This window comes from Myxocyprinus asiaticus, chromosome 21, assembly GCF_019703515.2.
Source record: "Myxocyprinus asiaticus isolate MX2 ecotype Aquarium Trade chromosome 21, UBuf_Myxa_2, whole genome shotgun sequence".
Taxonomy (NCBI): domain Eukaryota; kingdom Metazoa; phylum Chordata; class Actinopteri; order Cypriniformes; family Catostomidae; genus Myxocyprinus; species Myxocyprinus asiaticus.
The window spans coordinates 47,445,892-47,461,380 of record NC_059364.1 but is presented as its reverse complement, the minus strand read 5'-3'; the positions used below and the strand labels follow the sequence as shown (position 1 = coordinate 47,461,380).

The 15,489-nt window shown below is 39.2% G+C and overlaps 1 long non-coding RNA gene across 1 annotated transcript in view; it reads right to left on the bottom strand.

Annotated features, from left to right (window-relative positions):
- LOC127411767 (uncharacterized) overlaps nt 1-13,938 on the bottom strand; it is a 50,570-nt gene extending 36,632 nt beyond the window's left edge. The window contains exon 1 of the long non-coding RNA XR_007892341.1: nt 13,441-13,938. This is a non-coding gene — a long non-coding RNA (uncharacterized LOC127411767). The remainder of the gene's footprint in view (nt 1-13,440) is intronic.
- Nucleotides 13,939-15,489: the final 1,551 nt, after the last annotated feature.

Here is a 15,489-nt window from a genome sequence, read left to right as displayed (position 1 = left end):
CTTTCTCATCTCGGCTGGAGGAACAGGCTCTATCGTGTCCTTCCATAGAAGGGACATGATCTCCGCGTGCAAGGCAGCGGCGTTCTCGCCTTTCACCGAAGTGAAGCAGATGCCGTTGAACCTGGGCGGGCGCCTGGCGAACTGAATCACGTAGCCGAGTCGGACGGTCCTGATCAGCCACAGCGACGGGTTGGGGAGTGCGAGCCATGCCCCCAAGCTCCAAGCGAGGGGGACCATGGGGACAATCGCGTCGGACATACCGGTGGGTGAGGCCTCACGACGGGGCAATCATGGCCAGGCTGGGTCCAGGGACATCGAAGCACTTACCTAGCTCCTTACACCCACCATATGAGCGGTCTGGGACGGGGGAGAAGTGGAATTGTCCTTGTGTCCTGTCTTGACTATCGTGTCGAGGGTGGGATTGTGCCACAGCTGGGCATGTGGGGGCGGGAGGCCGCCTCCGAGGCGCCGTACCTTCCAAAAAGAAATGGTGCCCGGCGGTCATGATAACGACGGCCATGTACGGCGACTGTGTGACCCAGGAAGTGAGGAAACCGCTCTTTTCTTGAAAATGTGGGTACCGCAGCCCTTTGGGCATGCGGCGAAATGATAAGAAAAGGTAAACAAGGATTCTCTGCCCGGCCCTCCACCGGGGGAAGGAGTGGTGCTCTTACCAGCTCCTGTGTAGCGGGTCTCCGACTTCCTGGGCTGCCCGTCTCAGGGATGCTTTGAAGCCATCCTTGGGTTCTTGGCAGCCGGCCGTGAGACGGGTGGCGTCTGCTTCCTGCGGGCGGCTCCATGCCGGGGCCGGCTTGCTGGGGCGGGCTGTGGCAGAGCTGGTGTTGTTGCCGTAGGGGGACGCCCTTGACAACGAGCAGACGGGGTGTGGTATGTTGAGCCACGCCTGGGCAGGATATGTTGGATGACCTCCGTCTACTTCCTCACCGTCGAAAACTGTCAGGCAAAGTCTCCGACGGTGTCACCAAATAGGCCAACCTGGGAGATGGGGGCGTCAAGGAATCGTACCTTGTCAGCCTCCCTTGACTCGACCAGGTTGAGCCAAATGTGCCGCTCCTGGACCACTAGGGTGGACATCTGTATCACCCTCGCACTCTGACACAAAACCACTTATTTCAGTCTCCCTTATGTTTGCAGTCACCCTTGCATCACAAAGAGAGTGGTCATTGTTCCCCTGACCACAACCAGTCATTCCAATACTGCATCTACAGTATGTGCAGTGTTTTTTCTTTTTCTTCATTTTTTAGGCCTCCATCTCGAACTGCAGCAATTACATCTCACACTCAGAGAAGTTATTCTTTTTCGCTTTGAATCTGTTGGCATAAATAATGGCGGAGCAAAAATGTATTGAAAATTGCTAGTCAATTTTTATGCAGGTGACATCATGAATATTTAAAAAAAAGTTTTATACATTAGGCCACAGAACTTATTTTAATGGCATGAATGACCTCTGTGCACAAACAATTAGCATCAACTTGACTGAGTTTTTTAAATTTTGCCAAGAGGAATTAACAAAAGTCCAGTCAAGATGACACTGATAGAGAGTTTTCCAAACTTATTATTTGAGATTTTTGTTACTATCTACTATTATTATTATTTTAAAATTCTGATTTATGGAAAGGATAGTATAATCTTGAAACTTTTGTATAAAATGTGCTTCACGTGGTAACATCTAAATTGACTGTTTTTATTTAATTCAAAAATGTTAAGACTAAATTTACCTGACAAATTATGTTACACCAACAAAACTGATTTTTATTGTAAGTACCAATAGTAGGTTACTTTTTTCAGTGTTTGCTGTAACACAACAAAGTGACAAAGTCTTAAGGTGTGAATCTATAGGCAGTGCAAAAGCAGCGTGAAATTCTGAGATAAAATTTGTTCAGTCAGTGTTAAGGAATGTGACTTATTTCTGAAATGTGTCATTGATGCTGTGTGAATAAACTAATGTAGCTCAGAATTGCTTCATTTGTATTAAAGAAATTGCCTAGACTGAAAATGTTTTTCCAATCTACTCTTTGCCCTTTAAAAACTGCCAACATATGCTGCCTTCATGTGCCTTCGGAATTATCCTATTTCCCAAGTGGTAATTATGCTGCGTTCCATTCAACTCGGAAAGTCGGATGTACCATCTTCTTACTAGGAAAAGTGCAATGGAGTTGTAATTCCAACTTGGAAGCATGTGCGGAAATTTTCAACTCCTATTTCACCGAGATGCAGGTGCATGACGTCAAACAAACATTTCGGCACCCAGGGAGATATACAAAGTAAGTGATAAACATTCACTTTATTAAGTAGTATCGATAAATGAGTTCAAGTTTCCACATAACATGATATTAAACAAACGCCTGCAGAAACAGATGTATAAAACATGGTAAATTAAACTCTCTTTTGACAATCATACACCTGTAGCACAAATGCTAGCGCTGCAGCATTGTTTATCAATTGGGTTGCTAGGAGATGTCTCTGGTTTTAGTTGAACCCCCTGCTAAACTAAAGAGAGCATTGCAGTTTTGTTTCCTTAAATGTCATCTTCCGAATATCAGGCAATGTAATGCATTTATGGTTGGAGATCGGAGATATCAAGTAGGAATATCCCACATCCGACTTGAATGGAACGCAGCATTAGTAGACCGTGTTCAAGTGCTTTGTTGTCGGAAAGAACATGAAACATCGATGACACCAGGTTTATTTATACATATTTCTTGAGGAACTTTTATTTTGACTCCATAATACACATTACTGACGATAATGGAATTTTGGTCAAATACAAGCTATTTTCATGGTATAAAAATTTACAACATGCATCAAATGGTTGGTGATACATAAATTAATCTGACCGAAACAGCAAGCGCTATCAATGAGCTTTATTTAGAAAAAATGAATAAAACCTGTCGTTCACTACAGAAACTGTACTTTCATCCGCTATGTTAAAAGTTTAAGTGTCCTCCCATCTCAAAAACTCGAGTATAAAAATTATCTCAGAATTTACCATTTATAATTACAACTTGAGGGGTTGGTCATGTGCAACTTCGAGTGGGCAAACTTGTATATATGATTATTCTGAATTATTCTGTATAATCAATCAGGTGTTTCAATTCTTGCCTTAAAGTTTACGCTTAAAACATTAAAGTCTCCATATACATACTGTAAGTCAGGTACATGAGGTATCTTTTGAAAGCTCAGAATCTGAACTTTTAAGAGATAACCATCACTTCTGCTTTTATGTTACTTACAATAACAAAATAAGGCCTCAAAACATTGGGGTAGAAATATTAATATAAAAATAAAAGTGCTTCACATAGCACAAAAATGGACAATTCATATATCAAATGAAAGCTCTCACACTCAGGAATGTGACTGTACAGTTAATGTTGCCCTAATACCACAGTTCGAAATATTTTCAAAATAATCACAAAGTGAAATATGATTTGTGTAAATCATCAAATACAAACGTCTCATTTATGGTCCAATTACTCCCGCTGTAAGCCCCAAATAGCTAAAAACTTTATATGTGCTTTTACTGTAGGAAGGTCTCTAAAAAATGAGCCATTGTTTACTTGTCTGTGTAATCGAATCGAATAATCGAATGTTATATCTTAGATGTCCAGAACAAAATATGCCATCCAGAAGGAAAATCATACAAAACAAATCATCAGAAAATATGTTTTCAACTATTTATGTTTTATATCATCATTTATATCTTCTAGTCCACTCAGAGGCTAAGATATTCAATGAAATAACAAGGGTGGTGCTTGAACTAAAAATTAGACTGAATGTCTATGGACGAGCACAACTTTGCAGGCAAAAATGTGTTAGAGCTCCACCTACATTTCAGATCTGTATATTGTGATGGAAAGCGATAAGATAATTATTATTATTATTATTTTCTAGTGCTTTCTTCCACCTAGTGGAATAATTTTTTTTTTTTGTTTGTTTGTCATAAGATTAGAAACACATACAATGTTATTTATGAATAATTGGAGTCATTTTTTTTTTTTTTTTTTTTTTTTGGGCGGTTCTCAGAAAAATGAGACACATTTTTTGCAATTAGTCCATAGTATGTGTGAATGGTAAGCTTTTAAATTTGAGTGTGAAAAGTTGCGGACGGCAGCCCAAAAATCCACAAGAGTTTAAGGGGTTAATCTGGTATCTCTTTTCCACAATGAGAAATGAAAAACAAAAAAATGTAATACCTAAAAGCAACACAAATGTAGCAAGTCCTGTATTTGCTTCGCCCTCTTAAAATCCTGTCACCCCCTCCAGGCACAAAATTGAAAATCTCTATGATTCCATCAGTCTCTCACACCCACCCGTAACCTGATTCCCTACGTGAAGGAGACGCTCACAGTATGTCCCTTGTTTCAACACTTCACCTGCAGCTTGGCTCCCGCAGTTCTCTGGATGTGCAGGGCCTTGCCGTTTCCTTTGAGACAGACAGCAAAAGCTGCAAGCAACACCTTTGACCTGCACTGTCATTTATTTGGCTATCCAACATTTTTCATTTACCACACCCTAAACCCCAGAGCTTTCTGCAAACACACATCACCTGTGCTGTCTGCAACTTTCGTGGTTGCAATAAATTAATGATATAATATGATCCAAATTGTTATCAAAATATTTCACTAAAATGAATATATATTAAAGTATTAAACTTTTAAATGAAGATCAGCTTTGTTAGTTTAGTTCACAGATATTAATAAAGTTGAGCCAAGAGAAACAATGTGTTTTATCCAATGCTACTCGCTTAGTCTTTTTGGTTTTAAAAGATTAATGATAATATTTCCCTGTAATCATTAAGTGTTCGGCAATAATCATGATTTGTAACTTTGCATATCAAAGACATCTTTCATGGATTTTAATGGTCAACGTGAGTGCAAGTCTCAAGTCACACCTTCTCATCTAATGCTGGAAAAAAGCACACCTTTAAGTCAGAGTGAAGGGTGGGCTTTCATAGAGAGTAATGACAAATATACAGGTCAGAATGCTTCTCTGTTTCAGTTCAGAGAGAATATGAGGGAAATTATATGAAAAGGACTTTAGATAATTGTATTTTGACTTTTGTTTATTGTTTCGCCATTGTTTACCAGTAGGAATTATTCCAATGATAAAACGTTTCAAACAGTATGCTACAAGACCTCACTTGTGGCATCTATTGGAAATTAAATGTTATTTTTAATACAATTTTAGGCAAAAAAATCAGAACTTTTGGCAATCTAATAAAAAAATGGATCAGTTTGCACTGTTGTATATTGCACATTTTGGCAAATGTAGCAGATAATATGCATACTAAATATTTGAATTCTGTGCGTAGTAAATATAGACTATAGAATACCAAAATAGTAAGATGATTATGTTAGTGTGCTATGACCTGCAGTGAGAACTATTAAGGTGTTAATATTAAAATCACAGAGATGTGTTAGATAACAGGCTTATGTTTAAGTTTATATTTAATCATATATCCATACACCAGATATGTTAACTAATACACAGAGCTTTTCAGAACATAAACAGGAGTTCACTTCCCTGAAAGGTTTCAGACACAGAGGCTGTTTGTGCTCAGGCACAGAACGGTCTGTTTATGGCAAACCTGGCCTGAATACAGTATGTTGAGAAAAGACAGATGACGTCAGTGAGTGTGTTCAGGGTAAACACAGTGAGGAGCACTAATATACATATTACACAGGCCTTGCCATTTGGTTTCACTGGCCAATAAAATATGGACATTTGTGCTGGTGTATGGAGACTTTCAGTTCTATCAGAAAGACTCGAGATTATTGGAATGAATACAAACAAAAAGATACTTATATCATTTGGCGTAAGCCCTGTCCTACGGTTCAGCGCTCAGATGCTGTCGGAGGCGATGATGGCAGAGGAGCGACGCTTACCCCCACCCAGGACGGGATCTAAACTGGTGGAGATGGGGTGGGATGTGGGGGGAAAACACAGAAGTATGCGAACAATGAGAGACAGCAGGCAGGCTTTTAAAGTGGAGGCTGTATTGTGATCGGATGAGATGCCTGATAGATGAATACCAAGATCTTTCTCCTAGAACTACGCTTAAGCTTACATTTCTGTGATTAATTATATTAATTAGGGTGACCATACGTCCTCTTTTTCCCAGACATGTCCTCTTTTTTTGGACCTTAAAAAGCACCCGGCCGGGATTTCTAAATTTGCGAAAATGTCCGGGATTCGACTTTAGTTGCATTATAATGTGCATCTGGTCTAATACTTCATTGTGTGTGCGCGCGCATATTTGCATTGCTTTGTAAGTCCCGCCTTCTCGCACACCAATTGGTCGATTATAAGAGGCTTGCAGCAACTATTGGTCAAATTCCTGCCTGTCAATCTCTCCGCGAACATGTGAAGCACTGTTGTGTTTGGCATCCAACAGTTGCTTGACAGTAGCAGCAAATGACAACTGAGTGGAAACAATGCCCAAACGAAAGTGCAAATTTACATAAGATTCGCACTTTCGTCCAGGTCGAGATCCGTGGGAAGAAGAATGTATGACATGTAAAGCTGGCACTTATGTGTCAGTTGCTAATAAAGGTGCAAGTGATTTAGAAGCACACATTAGCTCTGCGAAACATAAAGGGTCAGTAAAAGGTGAAAGTTCATCTGGTAAATTAACGGACTACTTTTTGCGACCAGGTAAAATTGTTATCACATTGCTTCATTTTCCATGGCCATTCAAAATAATAGTAATAGTTAATGAAGGTACACTCATGACATCAAATATTTTATTTTAGTACATGGACATTCGAAAGAATGTTGGACAATTTTTATTTATTTATATATATTTATGTTATTCTAATAGAGTGTCTTTTTCACTGTATTAAAGTTTGCATTCATAGTAACACTGTTTTGAACCCATTTATTCTTGCAAGCTGTTTTCAGATGACTGAAACAGAGAAGAGCGAGAACTCTATGCATGCACGTGTTCATGAGAAGTGCTCATGCTCTGCTCATGCAACCCGATTTCATGAAAATTCATACATATTTTATGTGTTGGCTATTTAGTATGATTTTGTATGATTTCGTTTGTATGAATTCGGACGATTTCATCACGTGCTAATGTCTGGATGTCTAATGCGGAAGTAAGTGTGAGTTCCGCACACAAGGCGTTAAGGAGATGCTTATTAATATTATGCCCTTACCCAAACCCCTTATCTAAACCTAACCGATCAGTAGGTGATAGGAAGCGATTGTATGTGACAGAAGCAAGTAAATGTCACGTATTATATTGAAACGATGTCCAGCGTCGTCATTGGCTGTGGTGAAAGTTGTTTAATATCATAAGAATTAGCCAAATTTAGAAAAATCCTTACAATTTCACCATGAGAATGTGTTGGCTCATGAGCAACAGAGTGTCATTGAACCTCTGAACACAGCCAATCAGACATGCACATCAACTGCTTTTCTTTCGTCTGTTCTTCAAAATATAATCAAGTGAGTTTCTTCAAATCCCACACTTTTTTTTATGACATTTCTTGTCATATGTCACTTCGAGATATCTTACAGGTCGCCTGCCACAGTGACAGTTAGATGAGCAAAAGTACCCACCACAGTGCAAGAAATCCCAGTATTTAGTGGGTTGGCCGGTGTTCATTTCAAACTCTGTATATCTGTATGTATAGTTTTATCAATCCTACATTTAACATTTAAATGTTAACAGTTTTTACTCCTCCGCATGAACATTTAATGAGATCTTACTGTTCTTGTGTTGTGCTTAAATCTTATAAAGCTGCATAGTTTTCCTCAGTTGCTTGAGGTTTCTGGCCCAGAGATGAGTATAAATATTGTTGTAGGCAATTCCTTTCAGAAGGCAATTTCATCTCGAGGCCTCTAGGGTTTGTTTAAGCTGGTAACTTACGTAAGTAGTGCTCAATTATGAGAAAATGTATGACTGTCCCTAAGGACGCCCAGTGTGAACTAGGTATGTTGATGGGATATTTAGTAAAAAAAATATAATAACCTACATAATTGCCATGAAGAAAACTGTAGAGTGTAAAATCAATAGTCTAGTGAAAACATAGATACAATTATGTGTTTATGCAATGCTATACACTCCAGGGCAAAAAACAATAAAACGGGCCAAGCCCAAAATGGCAACACATTAAGCTTTTAATGGTCTCCACAGTAAATCATTGGTCAGGAAATTAGCAAGAATTAAACAAATGCGCTCCTGGTGCACATCTGTGCCACTGTCATGTTTATGTGTTTTGTTCTTGTTTTCAGGTCTTTTATTTTCAAGTTTAGTTCCTGTTCCTGTCATGTCATGTGATTTCCTGTTCCCTCATGTGATCTTGTCATGTGTTTCCCCTGTACATGTGTCTTATTTTCATTGGTTCATTGTTTGATTACTTTGTTATTAGTCTTGTCTTTTCATTGGTTAAAGTTCATTTAGTCTTGTTATCTTGTTCTTAGTTTAGTCTTGTGATTGGTTGTCTTGTTTACCTGTTACCTATGTCCTTGTATTTAAGCCCTCATGTTTGCCATTGTCTGGTGTCAGGTATTGTGAATGTAACCTTGTTGTTTTGTTAAGTCAAGCAAGTTCATGGTTTTGTTTTGTTCTGTTCATGTTTGTAGTCAGGGTTTTGGGTTTCCGTGTTTGAAAAATAAACTGCACTTGGGTTTGTCACTTCATTGTCTTCATCATTGTCTTTGCCAGCATTGTTACAGCCACCATCTGCTAGTTAACTTTTGCTACAGTAAACTGTTTGGGGGGAAAAGCTTTAAAGAGGGAAATTCACTTCTTGTTTGCAAAGATAAAATCATGATATTTGTTAAAATGTTTGATATACCTGATTGCAGCCCATCAAAGGCCTGATAACAAGCTCATAAATGGAACCAGGAGTGATAGAGCAGGGAGAGATCTACAATATGCAGTGTTGTGAGTCCCATGGTAAAGAAGTGAGAAAATCTGCTCCAAAAAAAGCAAAATATCATGCAGGGGTTGCTGTCAGAAAACGCATAGCTGGTCTGTGTCAGGCCAACTGTATCTATTCTGAAGTTTTCAAGACCCTGAAGGCAGAGAATATGTCAATTCCTTGAAATAACAGCTGATGTTCCTAGAAAGAAAGGATCTGAAAGGCCCAAAGCCTCTTCATGTAGGGATGACCACCTGCTGAAATGTACAGTTCTCAAAGACAGGAAAAAAGCCTATAAAATCTGTCAGCAGAATTCAAGACCTCAGAAAACAAGACTCTTTCAAGAAGAACAATAACCAGAAGGTTATCTAATGCAGGTTTTGTGTCTAGTAGATGCATTGATAAACCATTGCTGTCTCAGAAAAACATCAAAGACAGAATTACGTTTTTGGCAGAATATGGAAAGTTTGATTCAGAGTGGTTCAGCAGAGTTGTGTGGAGTGATGAATCATGATTTGAGTTGCATGATTGATGCTCCAGAGAGGTGTCTTCTAAGATCTGGTGAGAAATACAATAGTGAATGCATCTCTACCACAGTGAAGCATGGAGGAAGAGGTGTCATGGTGTGGGGAGCCTTTTGAGCTGCTTCACCGTGAAAAGTCATTTAATGCTTTGGAGTATAGAAGAATATTGCAGAAAGGCTTGCTTCCCACAACTGAAAAGCTGTTTTCTAAAGAGGAATGATCAGATGTTATTTTTCAACAAGACAATGCTCGTGCCCACACTGCAAAGACCACCAAGAAGTGGCTTGAGAAAAAGTCCATCAAGCTCATGTTTTGGCCTGGTCAGATTCCAGATTTAAATGGGAAACATTTTTTCAACTAAACATCAACTGTTTGAAGCCATCAACACTGAGTGGAACAACATTGTCTCTTTTTTCTGTAAAAAGCTGTCCGCAAGTGTACCCACAAGGCTTAAACGTTTAAAGAAATCCAAGGTAAAACAATCTCATACTATGTCACTGTATTTATTTGTTCAATTCTTGCTAATTTCCTGACCAATTATTTGTGGTTAAGACCATTAAAAGCCTAATGTTTTGCCATTTTGGGCTTCACCCAATTTTATTTATTTATTTATTTTTATTTTTTTTATTTTTTTTGCCCAGGAGTGTACATTTTCCTCTGTGTTAGACTCTGTACTTTAAAGTATAATTCATCCAAAAATGTAAAGATTCTTGTAAATGTGGTTCAAAACCTGTATGACTTTTTCTTTTGTGGAACACAAAAGGACATGTTAGTCCTAGTCACCCTTCACTGTCATTGTGTCTTCCTTTTGGAGTGAATTATCCAACTTTCTAAGTTTCTTACAACTGAAGTACAGTACAATAACTCTTGATGACTGATTTGATGATTTGATATCAGAATCTTTGGCCGGTGACAGAGGTACATAAGGAGGAAGTCAAGGCCAGATTTCTTGAATCAAGTCATTAAAAGATATTTGCGACTCTTTTATAAGTACGGCACGTGGTATAGAAATTGCAGAATTGATTTGACACGATGTTTTACAATATAAATAATTAAACAAATTTTATCAAGAATCCGTATGTTTCTTTGATTTTGAACGAAAGTGGCATTGCAGTGATGGTTAGAGAACTTGACAGTTGTGAGACAGTTATTTGTAAATAAATGTAAAATAAATATAGCCAACTACACCACCTTGGAAATTTCACAAGGAAACACCGGAGTCTAAATAAATCTGCAATGACTAGCTCAATTGTATAAATAATTAATTTATTATATGATTAATTTAATTTAATCTAAATAAAAAAACTTACAACTCATTTCCATTCATCCACAAACAAGTTATTATTAAAGGGGTGATGAAGTGCAATTTTTTTTAAATAATTTTATTTTCTTCCCTGAGGTCCAATGTAATGTTATAAAAGTTTTTTTGCACCAAAACAGTCACAGTTTAGATATATATGATAATTTTCCACCCTGTGTTTTGTCCTATGCCATGGGCGGATCTAAAAGTGTTTGGATGGGGTGGTAAGGGGGTTGCATGCAGACTACGAGGGGTGACAACACCAAAGCAAGTGGCCATGCATAGTTCTTATGGATTAAGGTACCTAGCTTCATTGCAGCAAGTACTAGTTCATTAATTGGAGTCATTATCATATTACAAATGTCAATGAAACTGCGATACAACTGCATTTCCACAGGAACCACATAGTAACCATTTTGAAACATAAAAAAAAATACCAATGCGCTCTAAGTCCTTGTGCACAACTCACCACGTGCCCCACCGAGAGCGAGAACCACACATTATAGCAACCACTAGGAGGTTGCCCCATGTGACTCTACCCTCCCTAGCAACTGGGCCAATTTGGTTGCTTAGGAGACCTGGCTGGAGTCACTCAGCACGCCCTGGATTTGAACTCGTGACTCCAGGGGTGGTAGTCAGCATCTTTACTCGCAGTGCTACCCAGGCCACCCCCCCCCAAAAAAATTTTTAGGTAACAAAATGTACTGTATATCTCCAGAGCACCAAAACATTGTCTATTAAACACATCAACAATTTCCTAAGCTTCACATATAGAACCGTCAATCTGGACTAAACATCACCACCTTATGCAGGCCAAATTTGTTATTTTGTTAAGTGTACACTGTGGAGCGGGATGTGGTCATGTGTCTGTCACTGGGGAGAGAGGAAGCGGTAAGAACCATCACCTGGTGATTAATGATGCGTAACACCTGTTTATCATTACAGTGACAAGGGAGATGGGCTTGAAAAGGCCGCCGAGAACGCGAGTGAGGGGGAGAGAGTTGCATGAAGCTGAAAAGCCACATCTGTATTTGAAAGCCTGTTTAGTGTTGCGTGAAGCTGAAAAGCCTATACTTTGTCTGTGAAGCTGAATGCTTGAATAAAAGCTGATTTACCTGGACTGCCAACCCGCTTCCCGCTTCCTTCCTGTTAGAACCTTTACATACACATGGATGGAAAATGCATGCATATCCCATGTTATTCTGCTAATAAAGTCCTGTAGGCCTATTACCTTTGTAACAGCTGGAATAAGTCATTTGAAAGCGAAGATTAACACAAAGTTAGGTCTAAATAAAAGTAAACTGTACAGAAAATTGTTCTGCAAAAACAGTTCTGCAAAACTCATGAATATTAATTATGTTATGCACAGTAAAAAATTGTTTTAAATGACCTGTTTTGATCAACACATGATGCGCCCCATCAACAATCAGCTCACCTGGTTACCACACAACTGAGAGCGATTAAGAGAGAGGGAGAAAAAAAGACAACACACACACACTCTCTATATACACACAAACAATACAGCCAAGAAGGCAATCCCAAATGGGGGACACGGAAAAGAGCGTGAGCTGTGGAAAAACTGCTGACACTAAACGACACTGATAACAGCCGCAACAAACACTTATAAATTCAAAATAACACATTACAGTGCCGGACTGCCAGTCAAAACACACACAGATGAAATAGAAACTCCTACTCCAGAACTGGAGAAGTTTAATCTGGATTCAACACATACCAGATGACACTATTTCAAAAAGTGTTGAGGACTCATCTGTCTCAACCCATAACTGACAGCGATGTATCTAATAATCATTTAGTGAATACTTGCAAACAACTGAGAAATTAATCTTTTACCTTTTTTCCATGTATTTGTTCATGTGGTCATTGTTGTTGAGGAAATACACTCATTGTAAGGGGGTTCTAGGGAAAGGAGGAGGCGAGAACCGGCTTGAAAATATAAATAATAGTTTAATGAACAACTTAACCAAAAACATACAAACATAACCACACACAAGGCAGCTGCTTGTAATTCTCTCTCTCTCGAACTGTCGTCCCCGGCCACCTTTATCCCTCGTGTGTGTCATTCCAGCCCGGCCCCGCCCTCCTCGTCTCTACACTCATCAACCTGCGAGAGCCCAAACACTGTACTGAACTGCAATAGTAGGAAGGCGATTGGTCGATGTTGTGATTGGCCACAGCAGCTGCTATAAACAATCACAGGATTGGTCGCTGCTGTAATCAGTCATGCTATGGGTCTGTAGTCATCTGTGATTTCGGTGAGAGTTTAGGCAGTTTCACATGAATAAACCCCGACACAATGTCAACATCAACTATAATATACTTATATTTCTATTTAATACATTTGGAAACTTGTGTTGGGGTGGCAGATGGGGTGGCGATGCTTTTTCTTGGGGTGGCATTTGCCACCCTATGCCACCCCGGTAGATCCGCCCCTGCCTCTGTCTGAAACACTCAGTAAACACCCACTGTTAAGATTGGCTAACATCATGCAACCCCTCAAATTCAGCAAACTCAATCGGAAGAGAATGTACAAGCCCCTCAACATTATAAAACAAAATTGCTGTGTTTACACATAATGTACATCCAACACATTGTATCTGAATATATTAAACTGTTCATCTCAAGCATAACTGTTAACACTCCATAAACTATCAAACAGTCATGACATTTGAAATACTCATGAATGAAATGGTTTACTTACATTTTTGAAGTGTTTTTAACTGCCCCATCCTTCAATAGCAGTTACTTTGCAAAGCTGGAATCGTATTATGACGGTTCACAAACAATCGACACTGACAAGAGCGAAAAAAAAAAAAACGAACACATCATTGTCCAAAGCACGGTGAAATTATGCACACACATACTGAAGGCGCACTGAGGCACACATCGCCGGAAACACACCGAAACAATCAAAGACGTCCATCATCAAAGACGTCCTATGTTTACATACACCAACAATTAAAAATACAGCAGATGGGCAAAAGGACGCGTCCATGATGCCTTTGTGCTTATAGCAACACAGGCAGCCACTGAATGAAAGAGAATTACTCCTCCCTTTCAGAGTAGACTGCATCTTTTAAAAGTGCCAAGATACATGGCAGCAGTCAAAGAGTCTGTGTAGTTCATGTTTCTATACAAAAGAATTCAAAATAGTCCAGATGGGTTCCCTTAGGTGTTATGTTAGGAATAGTTAGCCACACAAGGCCTGCTCTCTTTACTTCAACTTTGCGCCAGTGGGCGGGCCAAGGGTGCAATGACACATGTTGTGGGATGTGTAAATACAAATGAGCAATGTTTTTCAGCAGGGTGGCAAATATAAATTATATTTTTAGACTGGGGAGGAAGTTTTGAGATCTGAAATGTACAGTATGTTTTTAAAGTAAAGTTACCTCATATATATCTTAATATCAAGGACAATTTATTCTCCATTTCATGACCGCTTTAACACATAAATGCAAATATGTGCAACTGAAAATGCTAGGTAATCAAATGGCCAAGAGGTCCAAAAAAAACACTTTACATTTATGTTCCCTTTAAGTGTTTGTAATTGTGGTTCATTAATGACAAATAATTTGTGCATAAATGCATTATAAATCATTTATGTGCAGTTAGAACAAAATGAATAAAAAAAGTTTACTGTCTTTTTTCACTATAAATTGTGAAAAATGCTATTCAAATAAAAATTACTAAACTGTCATGCAATACCTGCCAAATAGTGAGCCATTTTACCTCACTTGTTATAAATTCTTTAATACACTTATTCAACATTATTAACCTATGAAATTGTATCTTAATGCAGTGATTCTCAACTGGTGGGTCACGACCCAAAAGTGGGTCGCAAATCTATTCTGACTGGGTCGCGGACAGCAGGGAAAGAACAATGCCATGGTTCTCCCACTGAAGATTTTTCGGCGGCTGCCCAAGTGATAGAGATTATTTAATGATAATATAATTGTAACATTCGAGGTTGTTACCCCTCCTACCAACCACCAGAGGGAACCCTCTCCCGACTACTAACTCTGTACCGTTTCTTCATTGGTTACTTCCTGTCTGAACTATATAAATACCATGCTGTTTTCACTGTCATGTCATGTTATGAAGTATTGCCAGCTTACCCTGCCTTACCAAGCATTTATCCATTGATTGTTGCCAGCTGAACAAACTACGAGCTGCCAACGAATGTTTGACACAATACATTCACTCACTGCCAGCTCCCCATGCTAACCCGGTAACCTTTGCTCTCCCTGATAAGTTTGATGGTTCTGCTGAAAAATGCCTGGGTTTTTTATGACAATGTAAGGTATTGTTTTCAAAATCAGCCTGAATCATTTGATCAAGATGCCAGGAAATGTTCTTTTTTGATGTCACTGCTTACTGGCAAAGCTCTCGATTGGGCTGCCGCTGTTTGGGATAAAGATACTCAAATCCAGGTTTCATTTGATTACTTCGTTCAACGAAGTCTTCGAGTATCCAGAGGGCGGTCAAGGTATCTCTGTTCAGCTACTTAATCTACGCCAGGGTCATCGATCAGCAGCAGATTATGCAGTTCTGTTCAGGACACTAGCGGCTCAGAGTGGGTGGAATGATGGCGCTCGGACTGTTTTCCGCAAGGGGCTTAACCTGAAACTCAGGACAGAACTGCAAGGGTGAAGGTATGAATCTTTCTGAATATATCACTATGGCCATCAAGATTGATAACCTGCTTCAGAATGCTTCACGGCCTCAGTTATGTTTCACCCTGGATTCTACA